General features: G+C 41.9%; 1 protein-coding gene across 6 annotated transcripts in view; it reads left to right on the top strand.

Annotated features, from left to right (window-relative positions):
- Positions 1–18,311, top strand: part of LOC126299619 (plasma membrane calcium-transporting ATPase 3) — a 1,680,486-nt gene that overhangs the window by 1,444,644 nt on the left and 217,531 nt on the right. For all 6 annotated transcript variants that reach the window (XM_049991660.1, XM_049991657.1, XM_049991658.1 and 3 more), the window contains one exon: positions 246–309. The gene's annotated coding sequence lies outside the window, so the exon portion shown is untranslated. The remainder of the gene's footprint in view (positions 1–245; positions 310–18,311) is intronic.

Raw genomic sequence — 18,311 nt, 5'->3', positions numbered from 1 at the left:
AGGTCCTTTTAACTGGGCAGCAGTGTTCAAATACCGCGACTTTTCAGCAAGTGTTCTACTGACACTTTTTACTGATCTGATTACGCGGATTTACACAGTCTGGAACCTCTGCAGTCCGTTCATTATCGCCGAGATTCGTTGATCCCCTTTACGAGGCGACTTACACAAATTAAATTTCGTGTTTGTCATAAATTTTATCATTCGTGTTCGATGAAAATTTAATAATGTTTTTTTTTTTTTTTCAGGAACGCTGTCTGTGGCCAGCATTTCATATAGAAGAAATTTGATGTCCATCTCGTTTCACTACAGGTACTTAATTCAAGCATTTCTTATATACGACTTGGAGGTAGTTTACTTTGATGCGTATGATTTACATACGTGTATACTTTCGTAAAATAATTGTACAGAGGGAGTACTAACAGCCGAAATGTTTGACTGCATTCATCTTGTAATGTGAAAGCTGGAAAAATTTCTAGACCAGCAAAGGCAAGTGACAAGCGACTGCTGAAATGAATCCATGAGCTCAGCAGTTCACAATTTGCTTTTAACTTATAGATACAGTCATTCAATCTTTCACGTGACTTCTAATCAGTAACGTTTTGGAGGAGGAGCTAGGTCTCTCATGAGCAAAATACTCTTGAATACTCTTGAATATTCGTGAGAATAACCTATGACAAGAACACCTCATTTTGTGTCGTAATAACAGGGTGTAAATTTCAAACGAAATGTTTACGTGGAACGTGTTATAAAACACACATAATCTGTGTATTTACCTGATGAACTAACAGCTGGGGTCTAGTTCCACATTTCGTCAAATAGGAAACACTAGTTGCTCTCTTAAAGGTAAATGAGTACTTCATGAAACTCTTCAAAATAACATTCAGTTGCCCGTTATCATTATGAGTTTAATTTTCGGTGTTTAAAACAGAATTTTCTGGATGCTTATCGACGTTCATTCTACAGCGAAAACTGTAACTTTCCCGGAGAAATTAGTTTTTTTATACTGTCGCCACGGTAAAGCCAGCCAAGTTTTAATCAAATTACCACGAAGCACGTCTGTGCCCATAACCTAACGTGAAATGAGCACCTGTGACATCGTTGTATGTCTGAGTTGGTCAAGTTCATGCTTTAAAAGATTCTTGTAGTTGAAAATTACAGCGGTGACTTGTACACTTCTTTCGGAAGTGTACTTGTAAGAATCTGCCAAAGAGTTGTCTTTGACAGTGTCGCTATTCTGTTAGTTTAACCAAATACTTTATTTTTCCTTTAACCAATTACAAACAATATGGATCAGAGGGCAGCCAGATGCTTAGTTCTGTTCAATTTCTTTTCTTTCTCCTGCAGACCTTAAGTTTGTATGAATACGTGGTATCGTCTCCAGCAGTTTCTGTAGAGTAACGGGAAAATAAATATATTCAATTCTGGGAACCGAATATCAGAAGCTCAGTGTGTCCACGATTGAAATAAAATTCTCAAATTGTTTCATACAGTGTACTAGAGGTAAACGGCGTAAACACAAACATTAACTCTCCACTACGATTAATCCAACTGATCGACTTTAATGACCGTCCGGAGTTGGAGTCCTTTGACTATTGCAACTTCTAAGTGGTGTACGTAAAAGTTATTCATAAAATTGATCTGAGTGTACAATACAGCTTTTATTTTAATACCGTTAAGACCACGAGAGAGAATGTGCCACTGAATTTAAAAGGTCCATGAACAAATCTTCCTTTGTACATTTGAGCGTTCCAAAATTTCAGTAAACCGAATAAGTGCACAAACCCCGAATTATCGACTAATGGGAACTGTGCATCGTAAGGGTCACCCGCTGTTCCCAGTACGTGACCTTTCTTAATGTAGCTAACAGTGAGAAGATTGACTGTACGAGGCACATAATATATTTTTTAGAAATGAAGCCTGGAACTTCTAATGACTTTCGTGGTTATACAGTGGTTTCCGGTTGATAAAGTGGTAATACTCGCGTAACTGACAAAATCTTTGAAACATGTTTCAGGATATGCCCATTCTGTGGTCCAGCCATACCACCACCCCAGTTTGCAAGGCTGGAAGTTACATCTACATCTACGTGATTACTATTCACAATAAAGTGCCTGGCAGAGTTCGGAAGTAAACACCAGAAAATCCCAAGGAAATGGAACTGCTACCTTGAGAGATCACTCTGGCCTACATATTTCGTATCAATAGTCACCGTGACTGTCTACTAAAAACTGCCCGCACATAACACACCAGTATTGTACTTTGTTGCTGACGACAATGAGCTGGACAGAAGCGACTGCTAAAAAAGGATGGGAGTCGGTGGTAGTGGGTTGCCAGCATTGTTGTGCGGGATGTGAAAGCGGCTGCACCGCCGGCCTTGGCACACTGCGCAACACGCCAGCGCTTCAGAAACCACACGGAGCCGCCGGCACAATGACGAATGCTGACGACCTGCCGTGCCACGTTGTTTCCATGTCATGGCCTTCGCGCTGGAATGAAACACTAGTCTCCTCAGACTTTCACATTTATTTCGAGTGGGCGGAATGAAGCTGAAGGTGGTGAGGACTGTTCTTTGTTGTAGTTACTTCTTCGAGAAAGACCGTTCCACGTTTCCTCGTAAAGTGTTAGTATCACCGATGTGTAGAGCTATCAACTGTAGTCATAATTTATTAGGAATGTTTATGATGTGAAAGAAGATAATCGCTTAATTTTTTTACAGTAGCTTTCCTGGTCAAACATGTGGAAGTGGACATTCCTGCCGATAATCGTTATCAGTTTTGAAAAAACGCCTGAAAAGACAAGGTAGCATTATGGAGAGCAAGGTAACGCATTGGTCGTAGTAGCGGTTACGTGTAGAAGGGTTTATCCCATCTCGGTCATCCTCATTCATAATTTTCGTAGTTTCCGTGTGGAAGTGGAATGGTGCTACAAGGAAGACAACGGCCAGTATCTTCTGTCTTCCTTCGCTGAAGTATTGATAACTTTCCAAGCATAAGCACGAGGACTGGGTGTAAAAACACAAACTTCATGCACCCTTCTCAACCATGTATGTTCACGTGTAAGCTATGAGACTGTCAGTGGCAGAACTGACAATAAGTTGGCGTTGATCCCCTGCAATTATTAGAGCCATGTGCCGTTGGAGTCCCTGCACATTTACTTCGTGTGTTAGTGCCTAAAAATAAAACTAAACGTAATATATAACGTAATGGATTGGCGGAGTTTGCTTAGATTCATTGTATAGCTTGTGATCAGATGCTTCCTCGATAATCTCCTGTAACTGCTTTGGTCGTGGTGATTACGTTCTGCGTCACTGATGGTGCAGGTCTGTTTTTATATATAATCTGCAGTTCTCTAGAGTACTTTATAGCAAATGCTTTGGAGCTATTTCCAGAAATTTTCATTGTATGAAGAGTAAGAAACAAGGCTGTAAATTTGAAAGTTTATATTTGTAAGTGTAACTAAATTGCAAAGCCACATTCATACGGCAGTTACGAACATATTGCTGTGTAGTTCACCAAAATCATTTCGTGACATACCAACGAGATAGCTGACGGAAGCATACAGAGAAAATACTCCCATTTCGGAGTTAAGATTAAAGCGTTTCATAATAACTGAGACCGCAAGGAAGAAACGTTTACCCTTCGAAACACATTTTGTTAAGACGGATGAAGCTGCAGTGCCACTTCACTGAAAAGTTACGCATGTGGTGCAAGCTATTTTCATACATTCAAAACCCTGAGGTGGTAGCGAAATACCAGTCGTGACTAAGTAGTTATTATTATGAATGATTGTAATTAAAGAGCAGTTACTTCTGTTGCCTGGCACACCTTGCCTAAGTGTCAGGTCTAAGCTCTGCGTTCTCGTTTCGTTGCGTGGAAGTACTGCAGCTAGGTAAATTCATCACGTAATCTCCGTTATCAGTGACCAGTGATAACTTATCTCTGTGCTTCAGTTATATCACTGCCGGGATGTTTCAGTAGCTGCCGCAACGGTGACGTGCCCTGGTTCACATCTGTGCTTATCCTCTGCAGTGTAGTAAGCGGGTTAGATTAAGTTACAGCTTCCACTAACAACGCTGAATAATACCTGTTTGTATTCCGCCTTCAGTTTATTCAGGACTTGCCTTGAGCACTTAGCATTAAATTGCGTTCTCTCCCATTACTAACCCCATGCCTCTTACCTAGTGTGTGTGGTCAATATGTCCTGTTTTGGAACAATTATTCACCGTTCGAATTAAATGTTATCACTGTAATAGATATCGTAATATGCCCAACAAAACCACAGTGACAAAGCTTAGACTAAGCAACTCGTGTGCAGTTAGTATCTTCCCGCTTCAGCACGTTACAATAGTGTCTGTTTTAATTTAATACTTTCTGACTACTGTGTCTTCAGAGCAAGTCAACGTATTACCATATCCAGCTGTTTAATACGGGCGCAGCCTTTCAAATTACTTACTGAGTGTAGCGGAGTGTTTCCTGATTATCACTTTTGAGATTTTATTTATTGTAGCCTAAACAGTAAGTTACAAAAATACTTAAACAATACCATCCTCAACCTCAGGATGTTGTTCTTGGTATCTGATGTAAATAATGGAACTTTGGAGAAATACAACACTAAAACTTTCTCAAAATCGGCATGTGGCGCAAATTAGGAATTTAGTGTGCCAATTTGTACCACCCTTCTGAACCACGTCCACGAGTTTGAAGATACGTACTAGTCTAAGGAAGTGCTCCATATTTTAATTCTTACATTACTGTTTGCAGACAGTAAAACATAAAATTTTCACTTCTTTCCCCCATCCCTGCACACGTCTGGTGAATCTACATTTGTATTTCGCACGTGTGACTAATTTATGTATTCGATCTTCGTCACACAACTCGCGATACTCCCGCTTCCCCGTGACCACAAAACACTTACATTTTACGAGTGCAGGTGTAATTTGACGTGTTACCCTTTCCGAGGATCGATTTTTTCTTTTTTTTCATAGAGTACTTTTCAGCTCAGATGCTTGAAGTTTTGCTTGGAGCTCTCATCATATGCCTCGGATTCGGTGATGATTGCTGGGTGGACGCATTCAGCTCCCTTCTTGCTTGCCATGAATTTATCGATACGGAAATCGTGGGGCAATCTGTTTCGTTCTACATGGTCGAAGGCAAGTTTTTATACTTCAGACATGCATTAACCGACCACCATCTCTTCAAGTGTAAGATTATGCACTTCCAGTTCGTTTCAGCTTCGTTGAAAACACTCTACTGCTGTTAGAACGTTTGCATCGCCTTATGAATTCATGCAGATACAGTGTTAAGCTTGACCATATGCACTTCTCGTAGATTTCAGTAACTGGTAGTCATTTCAGTATTAAAGACGAAGTTGCACTGTGGTTACAATCCATGTTGAACATGTAGATTCCTTATGGTAATAGGAAGGGCTATTTCACAGTAAGATGGTATGTTAGTACAAACTCCTATTGGACGATGTGTTAAATCATTGTGGCTTGAAAAGTAAGCTGCCTTGGCTGACTTAACCTCGAAGGTAACAGCACAGAAGTTGTACCCACTATGTAATGAGCCCCAAAAGTTGATAAAACTACTTTTGCAATACAACATGTATTAAACGATACAACATGTATTAAAGACACTGTGAGACAGACATCCTTCTACAGCTACAATACAAATGTTCATATGTCGTTCGTAGTAATTCGTTAGCTTAAAATGCAAGAGGCACTTTAGCAGTAAGATACGCTATTTTATTTACGCACATTCCTCGTAACGTAATCGTAAGAGTACATAACGTTGTCATTATTTGACGTAACTCAAGTGGCCCTGTTCACATTGTCCTTAAATATTAACCCTCTCAGCTCAGTGTGTTCAAAGAGTGGCTACCCCGAGTTTAGAATCATAAAGCAAAATCTTCTTTCCCTCCAGCCAACATTCAGACGTTTTCATCTTTCCTGTGAACGGCTGTACTTCACAATCTACTGCTCAAGCGGTCTACAAAATATTACATAGGAAGGAGGTGCTTCGTAAGACACTGGATTCGTGTTCGGGAGGACGCCGGTTCAAATCTCCGTCCGGCCATCCACATACAGATTTTCCGTGGCTCCCTAAATCACGTAAGGCAAGAGCTGGGAGATTCCTTAGAGGAGGTCATGCCCGGTTTCCATCAACAGTTTCCCCGAGATTTTCTCCGTCTGTAATGACCTCGTCGTATGTATGTTAGATCACATGTTTCTTCCTTAAAACAATATTGCTGGTATATAGCTTAAAGTCGCTGTGTTAAGAGTGAATTCATTATAAAAATATATTGTATATTGCTGAAATTTCCGCGGCCCCCACCCAGGCTGTCCTTCGGTGCACTTTTATTCTCACGAGGTTCCCTAATTTCCTTTTGCGCCATCGACCTACCATCAGTAATTCATTCCTCGTCCCAAAAAAATACATCTTAACAGTAAACTTAGGTGGCACTCTTAATGGCGCTAGATTCTGTTGCTGTGACCTCCGTACCATTCAACTGCCGATGGTCATCATGAAAGAGCTTTATCGTATGATGGAAGTGGATGTGTATCATCGGTGAAAATGGATTTGTGGTTAGCTTAATGTAGTACTTGTCCATAGTCATCAGTACTAAGATGCGTACGTAATCGTGTGTGGGTGCTATCGTGGCCGCCCGCCTAGCTTAGTGCGCTCGCCTTTGTGCGGAAACGTTGCGAGAAAATTAACGTGCGCAGTGGCAAGAGGAAAATTAGGCCTGCAAGAAAGTGGCTGCAATTACTGCGCAAGAATTACGCCGGCGCTCCTGACTCCTCGTTGCCGCCATATTGATTCAAATCTTCCGCGCCGTCTTGGCTGACACCATGGCAGTTGAAGGCAGAATAGAGCAACTGCTACAAAAAGACTTCATATTCGCCATGAACACTTTCTCAGAAACCAATGCCACATTTAAGGCATCTCCCAAATCAACTTCAAAACATACATTGAAACATGCTTAGCACTAGTTGTCCCACCGCTGATGTACAGAATGTCAGTATGGAATGTAATGCCCCAGCACGGTAATCCAGAATGCACAGTCCTGTGTGGATTGAGGCAAAGCCTTCCCATTGCTCTGAAAGCACCGCTTTGAGGTCAGTAGTGGTGCTTCGACCTATTGCGTCCCATGCGTGTTCCAAGATCACAGGGAGCTGATAAATGTAGAAACGTGATGTTGCAGGTACTCACCCGCCCTGTTCTCTATAGTGGGACTCTCTCATAAGCCATGTGGAAATAAAAAAATACCCACATAATCGTCCACAGGATGCCATTCATTTACATCACAGCCGTCACATTACCCTTAGTGCACACTTTCTGCTGCGTACATGCTAACAGGATATAGACCCAGATAACATTGACACCACTTACCGTGTGTTTCAAAGTGCTGGCCCCGATGCCCGTGCGTATTCGTTGAGCGACACACGGTTCGGTGCGGTAAGAACGTAAACCTTAACTCAAGTTGACCCTGCCACTGAATGAGTTACTAAAATAATTCCATTCTATGTTTCATAAATACCCATGGTAGCAGTTGAGAATTAGCTTTGTAGAACTTAGACACCAAATCGTTCTCTTCAGAGTTTAACAACAGTTGCCATTTGTTAATGACTACAGGCGATTAGATTTTAAAGCATTAGCAACGGGTGGCTAGCGGGCCGCGATTTGTTTCAAAAAATGGTTCAAATGGCTCCGAGCACTATGGGACTTAACATCTATGGTCCCCTAGAACTTAGAACTACTTAAACCTAACTAACCTAAGGACAGCACACACATCCATGCCCGAGGCAGGATTCGACCCTGCGACCGTACCGGTCGCGCGGTTCCAGGCTGAAACGCCTACAACCGCTCGGTCACAGAGGCCGGCGCGATTTGTTTCAATTCGGGCCGCGGACGATATTTCGGGTGAACATAAAAAGCGCGCGTCTGGAGACACAATTTGTCGGCGTGGCATGTCGGGCTATGGGTGCGATTCGTATCGGTGCATTACCCCATAAGCATTAACGTGACGGATGCTGTATGATATTCATACAATGGGTGAGCTTTTGCGTCACGTAAGGAGGCGGCCCCGCGAGCAAGTTAGTGTATGAATCAGTCCCGCGGGTCACCACAGATTGCCCATGCCTGTTTCAGAGCAAATGTTGTCAGCGAATTGAAGGTAGGTATTGCCGGCATTCTACCACTCAATTTTTTCTCAACACGCTATGTAGTCTGTATGACACGCTCTTTCGCAGGCGGTTTGAGTTTGCTACGAAGATCGAACGGATCGATAAGCGCACCCCAGTTCTTGCGATAAAGGCAGTAAAACGTGGTCGGGCCTTACCGGCTTTTGCTTTCACGTCGATAGATTTTCACCGCGGAGTTACTCACTACATCTTGATCTAGGTTTTCCCTATTCAGGTCACACGATGAACCAATGAAATGTACAGTAGCAGTGCCACATGCAGCCAGATGGCAGTTACTCTGTGCTTTGTCAAACAAATTAAGGATGCAAGTTAACACACACTCCTACGCTGTTAACATTTCAAGTGAGTTTCTAAAATCTTAATCAAGTACACCGTATGTGATGTTCCCCATATGACTGACTATACAGAATATTCCCAGTATCGCTTCAGTTCATTATCAAAGCGCGTAAATAAGAAACCTCTGAATTGGTAGAAATGCAGCGAAATATTTTGACTTGTTTTGACTTGAGTTTACAAAATGTGCTGTAGAACGAAAGGTGTATGTACATAAACATGGCGACACACTGTGCTTCAAAGACCATGTATCCACCACTGGAAACAGTAAGTTATTTTTCGATTTGTATTAGTCTCGTAAACTTACATTCACAATGTGCCCGTTTTGTAATGTACCATTGTAATCTTACCAGGACCAGAATTAATCTATATCTGGAAAAATAATCCATGTAGGCTGTCAACGCATTTGAAGATGAGCCCCCAGGGCTCGCAATGGATCGTACATTCAAATACCACCATGATTGTGACTGAAGACGATATGTCTTCATTTTACGGAATAATACAATCACGAATGAAACATCGACAGAAATGTATAAAATTACATTAATAATTACCGACCAGTTTCACTGTTTGTTTCGGTCTCAAACGTATTTGAAAAGGCTATGTGTTCCAGAACGATATCGTGGTTGTTACGAAAGGAGTTAATTCTCAGATTCGATGTACAAAGGAGCTCTGAGCGGAAAACGCCATTTTTTTTACGTAGTGAATCATACTTCACTCAAGTTAAGTGAAAGAGACTGCAGACAGTTTTTTACTTTTTAAGAGTGTTTAATTTTGATTCCTACAGTAGAGTCTCAAACTCACGACATTAAATGTGGTATTGATAAAGAATCTTGTGCCGTATGAACGTTCGACATCTCACGTCATGAATAAGCTTCTTCAGAGGACGGATTTAATATTTGCTGGGATTGGCAGTGTGTCCCATCTTGTTGCGTATGAATGTTCTACTTCCGTATATCCAGGAAGCTAAAGTATTTCTCACTGCATATGACTCGTCTGTTATAATGGAGAATTGGAGTCACTAAAAACCTATATTTCTTTATTTTCAGCAAAATGTTACTAGACTGATATAACACGGTACCAGCTACTCTGTACTGCACAGGATCTGAACACCCCACTGAAAATCAATATTTTAGTGTTTCCTAATTCTCAATTATTGATGTCAATAAAAACGTAAAGCACAAGTCACTGGTTGGATATCAACTTCTAAATTCTTTTGTATGGCTGGAGATCAAAACGACAAAAATTTGCGTATTTTGACACTCCTAAGTATCACAGTGGGGACCAACTCTTAACAGACAAAGTATTCGTTTTGCAGATGTTGAGTCTGGAGATCGTTGTATGCTCCTGTTCATAGGTGGACGTGCTGTCAGCCTCACTAGATTTCCTCTCTTGTAATGTTCGCTGCTAACAATAAATCAGTTTGGAACAAGTGACATCAATAACACCTGCGTGCCTTAGGTTTAATGTAACGAAATTAAGGCCAATGTAAAAGCTAGCTGTGGAAATGGCACCATGTCTAAGATAACGTGTTAGTTGTACAACTACTGACGTGTTCATCATAGCGAAAGACAGCAGTTGAGGTTTGTGGATCATAAGAATAAACACTGCTTTTGCATTTATGTTGCGGTTTTGGTAATTTATTCGTTCATACTTGTCATGTAAGGCTACTGAATTGCCATCCATCCATAAACTGCTACTACTTGATTTGTCGAAACAGTCCTTGTTTGTGCACATTTGACGGACTTCAATTCGCATAGCAAGGCGAGCGTCAGTGTCCCGAAAATTGTAAGTCCCTGTACTTATTTTAAATAGACAGGAATTGACAGAAATATGGAAATACAAGCGAGAAATGCACGCTTTAACATCAATGTAGATGCTGGCGAAGCCCAAAGGTTGCGCTGTTGTAAAGAGTATGCGACGACCAACGGCACCTGTGCAGCGTCCACAAAACGTTTAAAGTTTCAATCTTAGTCAGAACAGTGTTCTGTGTCGTCGTGAATTACATCAGTGCTCATTGCATCAGAACACGGGCAGATTGTTGGTGCTCATATGGTGGCTGCTTCGCTAACAGAGGTAGTCGAAGTGTTCGGATTCTAAGAGAGACAGTATCGAAGATACACCGCATACAGGGTAAGGGCGAAAACACCATCCGCTAAGTCAGTCAAGAAGACTGACGAGCAGTAACGGGCGACAGCTGCAAAAGTCACTGGTGAACACTGTCACCCTCAAAACAGCGCGAACGGAGATCATACGCAATGAATTGCAGGGCGAGGTGGAATTCCAGTAATGCAGTGCCCACAACAGGAAATTGTGGCGCCGACGTCACAAATCCCGGACTACGGAGCAATGGAATATAGTAATTTAATCTGATACGTCTTGTTTCTCACAGTTTTAAACTGCTGGCCGACTTTTACGTCCCAATAGTGAAATATGGCCGGGGTTCGGTGACGATTTGGGCAGCCATATGCTGGTATTCCATGGCCACATCGTTATTCTGCGGGGTTGCATTATGGCCAAGAGTTGCGTGACCCTTTTGGCTAACCAGATCCATCCAGTAATAAATGTTCAGACAGTTCGCATCGCCCATGACTGGTTTCGTGAGCAAGAGGATGAATTCTCGCATCTGTCCTGGCCAGCAGTCACTAAATCTCAATGTTGTTGAGCGTTTGTGGTACATTTTAAAGAGAAGTGTACGTGATCGCTATCGACGTCGACCATCATTATCCGAAACTGCCAGTCTTTTGCAGGAAGAATGGTAGAAGATTCCCTTACCCATACAGCACCTCTGTTTATCCATTCCGAGACAAACGAAAGCTGTTTCGAATGTCAACGGGTTTGCTACACCGTATTAGGCATGGCAATGCGTTGTGTTTTTACTGTTCCCATATTTTTGTCCAACCAAGATATTGGAAGATAGTGTGCTGTGCAAGTGCATAAAATCGAACGGCCCTGCTGATTTTACAGATTTTCTGGGTGTGCCGAAGTGAAACGCATGAAAATGGCAACAATTACGATTAGAATTTCTACGCCGTATAAAATATTAGTTTTAGCTGTCCGTTGCATAAGTATTAAAAAGCTGACCATCAAACTCGTTACCCCGAAACACATTCTTGCGTCTGGATAATATCCTGAACTGAAGTGTCCTCCGTGCATCAGTTCGCAGTTTAGGTTACTTGTATGTGTAGTGCCAGTACACGTTAAAAAATGTTATATTCTTTTCCCTTTAGTAAAGTAGAGCTTCGCGTATTGATCACCACTGTAATCACGTCCTAAGAATTTCTCTAAATAGTAGAGTAATAGTATGAGAATTTTTTAACTGGACCTCATAGAATGCCTGTCACACTTGGATAAGACATTGCTAGCTTTTCTGATGGAAATGCATATGATGTAAAATTTCAAATTTGAATCAGTAACAGATTGCTGCGTATTTACGTAGTCCATGTCTCGAGACTTCCGTAGTTGCTGTTTGTTTTGTATATAAGAAACGACTAACCGTCTTTTGCAGCTGAATTTTCAGATCCGGAAGACTAGCAGTAATTATTTATAAGATTAACATAACAAAACTAGAAGTTCAGAAATGGCTGCGAATATAAATGTTTGGCACTGTAAGATGAACATGGATTCTTGAATGCAGAACAGATTTAGATATTAACGTGAAGTTTGTTTTTAGAATGGGAATAATACTTGGTGCACTTACTTTCCTCCTTCAGTAGTGAGATTGGCAACCGGTATCAGCTGGAACATAGATCCTTCGCAAACGTTAATTTCTCCGCCCATTATAGGTACTAAGGCCCCCTAGTGTAGTACTCAGCTAAGCTGACCAGACGAATTGTTTCAGTTCATCAGTAGTGTAGCAGCTTGACGTCAGCGCGAACTGCAGTGACCCAATTAAAACGGATTTCCTTCTCAGATTGCGACAGCCCCGCCAGTTGCGCGTTTAGATGCCGTCCCTGCTGTCGGTATGTGAGTCGTACTATCTGAATCCGGAAGCCTGAATTGATACCAATTCACCTGTGATACTGTCGGAGCCACGGCGAAGTAACGAATAATGTTACTTAGGATGAGGAATCCGTGAAATACGTAAATTAGTATGCCAGCAGACGCAATCAGATTTGTTAGCAATTTTCTGCTGCAGTACGTAAAGCAGTCGCTGCGCAACTGGCAGAGTGATCACGAAACTGCTGGTTGAGATGCAAACGCAAACGATTCATCATTGATTCTTTTGTATAGAATAGATAGAAACTGTATGTCACGTATTTCAGTATCATTTCGTTCATGTACAGACAGAAACCTCAGAGCTGCTCAGGGCGCACTCAATTGTGCTGTACATCGTTATGGCGCAACACATTTCAAGAAGAAAATTTAAACTCGAATGCGGAAAGGTTCTCCAATAAGGCGGACGTGACGCCTCGGAGTCTCTCAATTATGCCAACTTCGCTGTAGCTATCATGTACGTTGATGTGGGAGCTAGAGTACTTATGGCCTCTGACTTACCTTGATACCATCTTGAAACATCTAAGGCTGTTTCATTTGTAGCGCCACTCAAGGGGAGCAGGGAGAACAGTCTTCTAAAAGTGTGGTGCAGGAGCAACATACACTACTGGCCATTAAAATTGCTACACCACGGAGATGACGTGCTACAGACGCGAAATTCAACCGATAGGAAGAAGATGCTGTGATACGCAACTGATTAGCTTTTCAGAGCATTCACACAAGGTTGGCGCCGGTGGTGACACCTACAACGTGCTGACATGAGGAACGTTTCCAACCGATTTCTCATACACATACAGCAGTTGACCGGCGCTGCTTGGTGAAACGTTGTGATGCCTCCTGTAAGGAGGAGAAATGCGTACCACCACGTTTCCGACTTTGATAAAGGTCGGATTGTAGCCTATCGCGATTGCCGTTTATCGTATCACGATACTGCTGCTCGCGTTGGTCAAGATCCAATGACTGTTAGCAGAATATGGACTCGGTGGGTTCAGGAGGGTAGTACGGAACGCCGTGCTGGATCCCAACGGCCTCGTATCACTAGCAGTCGAGATGACAGGCATCTTATTCGCATGGCTGTAACGGATCGTGCAGCCACGTCTCGATCCCTGAGTCAACAGATGGGGACGTTTGCAAGACAACAACCATCTGCACGAACAGTTTGACGACGTTTTGCAGCAGCATGGACTATCAGCTCGGAGACCAATGCCGCGGTTACCCTTGACGCTGCACCACAGACAGGAGGGTCTGCGATGTACTCAGCGACAAACCTGGATACACGAATGGCCAAACGTCATTTTTTCTGACGAATCCAGGTTCTGTTTACAGCATTATGATGGTCGCATCCGTGTTTAGCAACATCACGGTGAACGCATATTGGAAGCGTGTATTAGCCATCGCCATACTGGCGTATCACCCGGCGTGATGGTCTGGGGTGCCATTGGTTACACGTCTTGGTCTCCTCTTGTTCGTATTCATAGCAGTTTGAACATCTGATCGACATGTCTACTTGAGCACAGTGCGTTGCGCGTTGAGAGAAGTTTATCAGGGTCAGCCCAAGGTACTAATGTTCCATGGGCTTTCCTAGGTATTTAGTTTTCTCAAGATAGCCTCCCGGGGAAACGGAGTTATCTGTAGATTGGATGACAAAAGCTTGTTATTGAGACAGCTGTGTATAAGCGGCTACTTCGTTATACATACTAAACGTCCAATGCAATGTTTTTATTTGGCAAATATTAAGGTAAAATTGTGGCTTCCTTATGTTCATGTATTTACTTCATTCAAAAACAGCGTGCATTTGTATCTAAAATTTGGAAGTAGACAAAAATGTAAACTAATCATTTCTGGTAGAATATTATTAACTTACTATCCTTTAGAAAAGAAGTGAGTTTTGGCAAGACGTAGTATCGTGGTTTGTGTTCCAGTCTGGCTTCTTGTGGATTCCGGGCATTTCCCTACAAAAGGCTCTTAATGACATTGTGCACACTCACAGAAGTGAGGATGCACTAGTTTACAGCTCGTTATCAGATCTGTACAGATGATCTCGGCTAGAAATTTAACACTGTAAGAAATTTAGTTCCTGTGAAAAATTAATGGCGGGATTTTTATGGTTTACGAAAAATTTGAATAGTTTCCAATAAGCGTTTCTTAATATGTACAATCACCCGACAAACTCATAGAATTCCTAAGTAAACCTTAGTTCGCTTTTTGGAAATTTGTTTATGCAAATATTTAACCTGTAATTTCGAACTCGGATGACGCTGGATTGTCTAAAACGTAAGTTCGTTGTGGTGCATCGTGAAAGGGCAGGAGCTTTCTTCTGCTTTTAGTGTATTATAATCAATATAGAATAACCAGCCTATCAGTCTAGAGCAACTGGTTCGGACTACTGAACCCAAATCTGATAGGCCAGCTGGAACTCCAGCTACTTTCGCTCCTGATAGAGCTTCATCTTCTCCACTGAAGTTTCGTATCTAACAAAATCTTTTCCATAGTTAAAACACCACTGATACTATTTATGAGGTCACATAAATGAAAAGCAACACTAAAAAATAATTTATAGCATGTACAAAATGGGTTACCTTTCTCTGAGCTCCAGGTTGCACGCTAGATGAGTGCTGAAGTGGCATTTCAAGGTCACATCACGTGACTATGAATTTTTTGTCCTGTTCTCCTCTAAGGCATTGTAATTTTTATGACTTAACCTACATCGCATTCGATAATTCCGTAAGAGATAAGGCTGTTTCTGGATGGTCTCTTCTGCTCATAATTCACTGCACGGATAATCTTTTCTTCTATGTAAACAAAAAATCATTGTTCACTATTTATTGACTTTTTAGTTTACTTAGACGTGATTATCGTGTTTCATATACTTCATCAGTTTTATTGGCATTTACAGGTCAATAAACAACAAAAAAAGCGCGAGACGACAGCTTTATAAACTTCAGCAAAGTACACGTACGATGAACATCGTGGTATTAGAAGCGAATAAAATAGCTAAAAATATTTAATTTTTAAATGGTTGTTAGTATAACGGCAGATACTAGCTGCAGTCACTACATCGCTCTAATCTTAAGTTCCTTGTCATATAAGAGTAGGCAGCAAGATCCTCAAGGACTTCATTTCCATTGTTTACGGCTGTTGTCTGCGCAAATGCTGTTAGGTGACGCAAACGAAGCAGCTTCACCTCGGGCAATTCTAGGATTGCTTCTTCGTGGCAGAAATACCCGTCCTCCACATCAGCGTGTGTGTGTGTGTGTGTGTGTGTGTGTGTGTGTGTGTGTGTGTGTGTGTGTGTTTAATGTCGGCGCAGTAATGTTGATTTTACTTCGAGAACAAAATGCGGAATACATTTTCCGCTGAAAGTGAGCACATATATCTTAGTTGTGGCTATTTTCACATTAAGATACACAACAAATGTAGCAATCTCAAGTGATCTTATTTTTCATCCTGCTTCTGTAAGAAATATTTTGGCTTTCGTCTGTAGTTGTTTTTGAAACGTTCACGTGGCCGCGATAGTTTAAATACACCATCAGAAGTTACAGAATGCGTTGCAAGTTAACATTCCACCGTCAAGGGCTTATAACTTCAGTAGACTTTGACGCTAAGCCGTACTCCCTCGCCTTAAGTCAACTAATTAATCGTCAGAACAGGTAACGTATAAAGGAAGACATTACCTTATGACTCAGCCTCCTCCTACTTTCTCATCCTCGTTTCGATATTTTAGAGATTGTCTTCTTCAGCTAGTGCAATAATTTTTCCGTCGCTCCATTTGGAAGTGATGCACGAAACGGAATGACTAGCCGTGGTACAGAAATCTGTCCGACATGCAGTGGCTTGACGAGTATCTGGGGATGATGCACTTTCCCTAAGCTCACGATCTGTTCTTCTTAGTTTCTGGAAACCATCTAGGAAGCCAACTTCGCATACGGACTAGGCATAATCTGAAAGCCCGATCATTCAGATATTTCTTTAATTCATTACGTGTAGAAGTGAGCATAAACCAATTTAAGATATTGATTACCAGGATTTTATTGTACCCTTACATTAAAAATAACGTTAAATCGATCTAATACTATTGTTAGCTGCCTTTATTCTACTGGGTCTTCGTCAAACATAAAACTAAAATGTTTTCTAAACTAAACACTTGTCTGGGAAAATTTGTTTTATGACAGTATGGTATTCCGGCGAGCGAAACTTACTAGTTTCGAAGTGGCTTTTCCTGTGCCCAGCTTCTGTATCGACGTATGTTCTCATAAGTTTAGTGCAGCCCGTGGAAGTAATGTGGTGTAAAATTCCTGGTGTTACTTTGCCGAAGTTAGTCTGTCAAGAGAAAGTTCATTGTTGTTATCGCTTTCCGTATCACGTGTGTTAGAGGTTGACACTTCATATCTGTCTCTGCTTCGCCTGTAACTGATGTTTTGCGAAGCCCATGGCGTACCAAAACTGCTGTTCGTAAGTCGTTGGACAGTTTGTCGACTGGCAAATATTAGTCTGTTACAAAGTAAAGTAGAACACTAATAAATTCTTTCCATAGCTATGCCATTAGTTTTATCTATGTATCCTCGTATTCCGTGCTGCAGTTTATACTAGGAGTTAAACGTATTCAAGTTACGTCGCTGATTGTGGTATTTACTGGGTGGTGGTGGTGGTGGTGGTGGTGGTGGTGGTGGTGGTGGTGGTGGTGGTGGTGGTGGCCGTCGTCGTCGTCTGTGCAATATTTGCATCACGTCGTTGCGTAACTGCCTAGATTTCTGAGACAAAGATATCATGTCGTTAACTGCTTTGGTTTCAAACTATTGAATCCTAAATATGCGATTACGTCACGGATCAGGAAGCGAGGATAATGTAGTGGTTAAGATACTGTACTGCCATTCCATTACATCCGGTTTCCACATCACCAACCTATCAATGAGTGCAAACCATTAATGGCGAATGATGTGAAGTCTTAATTCACAAAGGTTTTCCTTCAGAAATAAAGAAAATGCTCCGCCCCTTATTGTTGTCTGCGGATTATCACTTTGAAGTTTCGTTTCCTTTCATAGAATTATGTTTACCGTGAGGCTTCGGCCTGAATTAATTTTTGTATTATTAATTTCAGCAGTATACACCCGCAATGAAAGGTCTCCATTGGCAGCTTTGACCCTGAAACTGTTCACATTTTTTCTGCCTTACTTGCTTGTTGGGGAAATGGGGCTTCGATGCAGCCACCGTGGAGTAGTAGCTTTACTGCTCGACCGCCTGGATGTAAGTAACATATGAGTCCAGCGACAGGTGAACTGTGACGCAGCGTTAGTAAAGATGAGTGTCTTGCAGCGATTTGCTTCATTGACTGTGTGCCCACTCATTTCCGACCTGCTGCGCAAGTGCTGAAGCAGCATTGTTCCCGCTACCTCAGCGTCAGCGAATTATCTGTTGTACTTGGGAAAGCTGAAAACTGATGACCGTACTGACGTATGTGAGAGGGGGCAGTGACTGCGTTGTGGCTGCTAGTCGCCGAAAGGAAGGTCACTGCCTGCATTGATTCTGGTTGCCTAATAGTCGTTTCGGCGCAAAGATAGTTTCAGTGGTACAATCTCCGCCACTTACCGTCTGGTTACCAGCCAATGCCTTGCAAACAGTTGATATATTTCAGGGAAAAATACAGCGTCCTATAGGTTCGTGGAAAAATCTGAAATCTAGTACAGTCAATGACACTGCGGTTTTTGTAATACCCTCGCTGCACTCCAGTGCTTAGCATGAAAGGTATAATGCAGAGAGATCACCGTCGAAGCCAGACAGT

Source organism: Schistocerca gregaria, chromosome X (genome assembly GCF_023897955.1).
Source record: "Schistocerca gregaria isolate iqSchGreg1 chromosome X, iqSchGreg1.2, whole genome shotgun sequence".
NCBI lineage: Eukaryota > Metazoa > Arthropoda > Insecta > Orthoptera > Acrididae > Schistocerca > Schistocerca gregaria.
The sequence above is the reverse complement of the archived record's forward strand: the minus strand, read 5'-3'. Positions and strand labels throughout refer to the sequence as shown.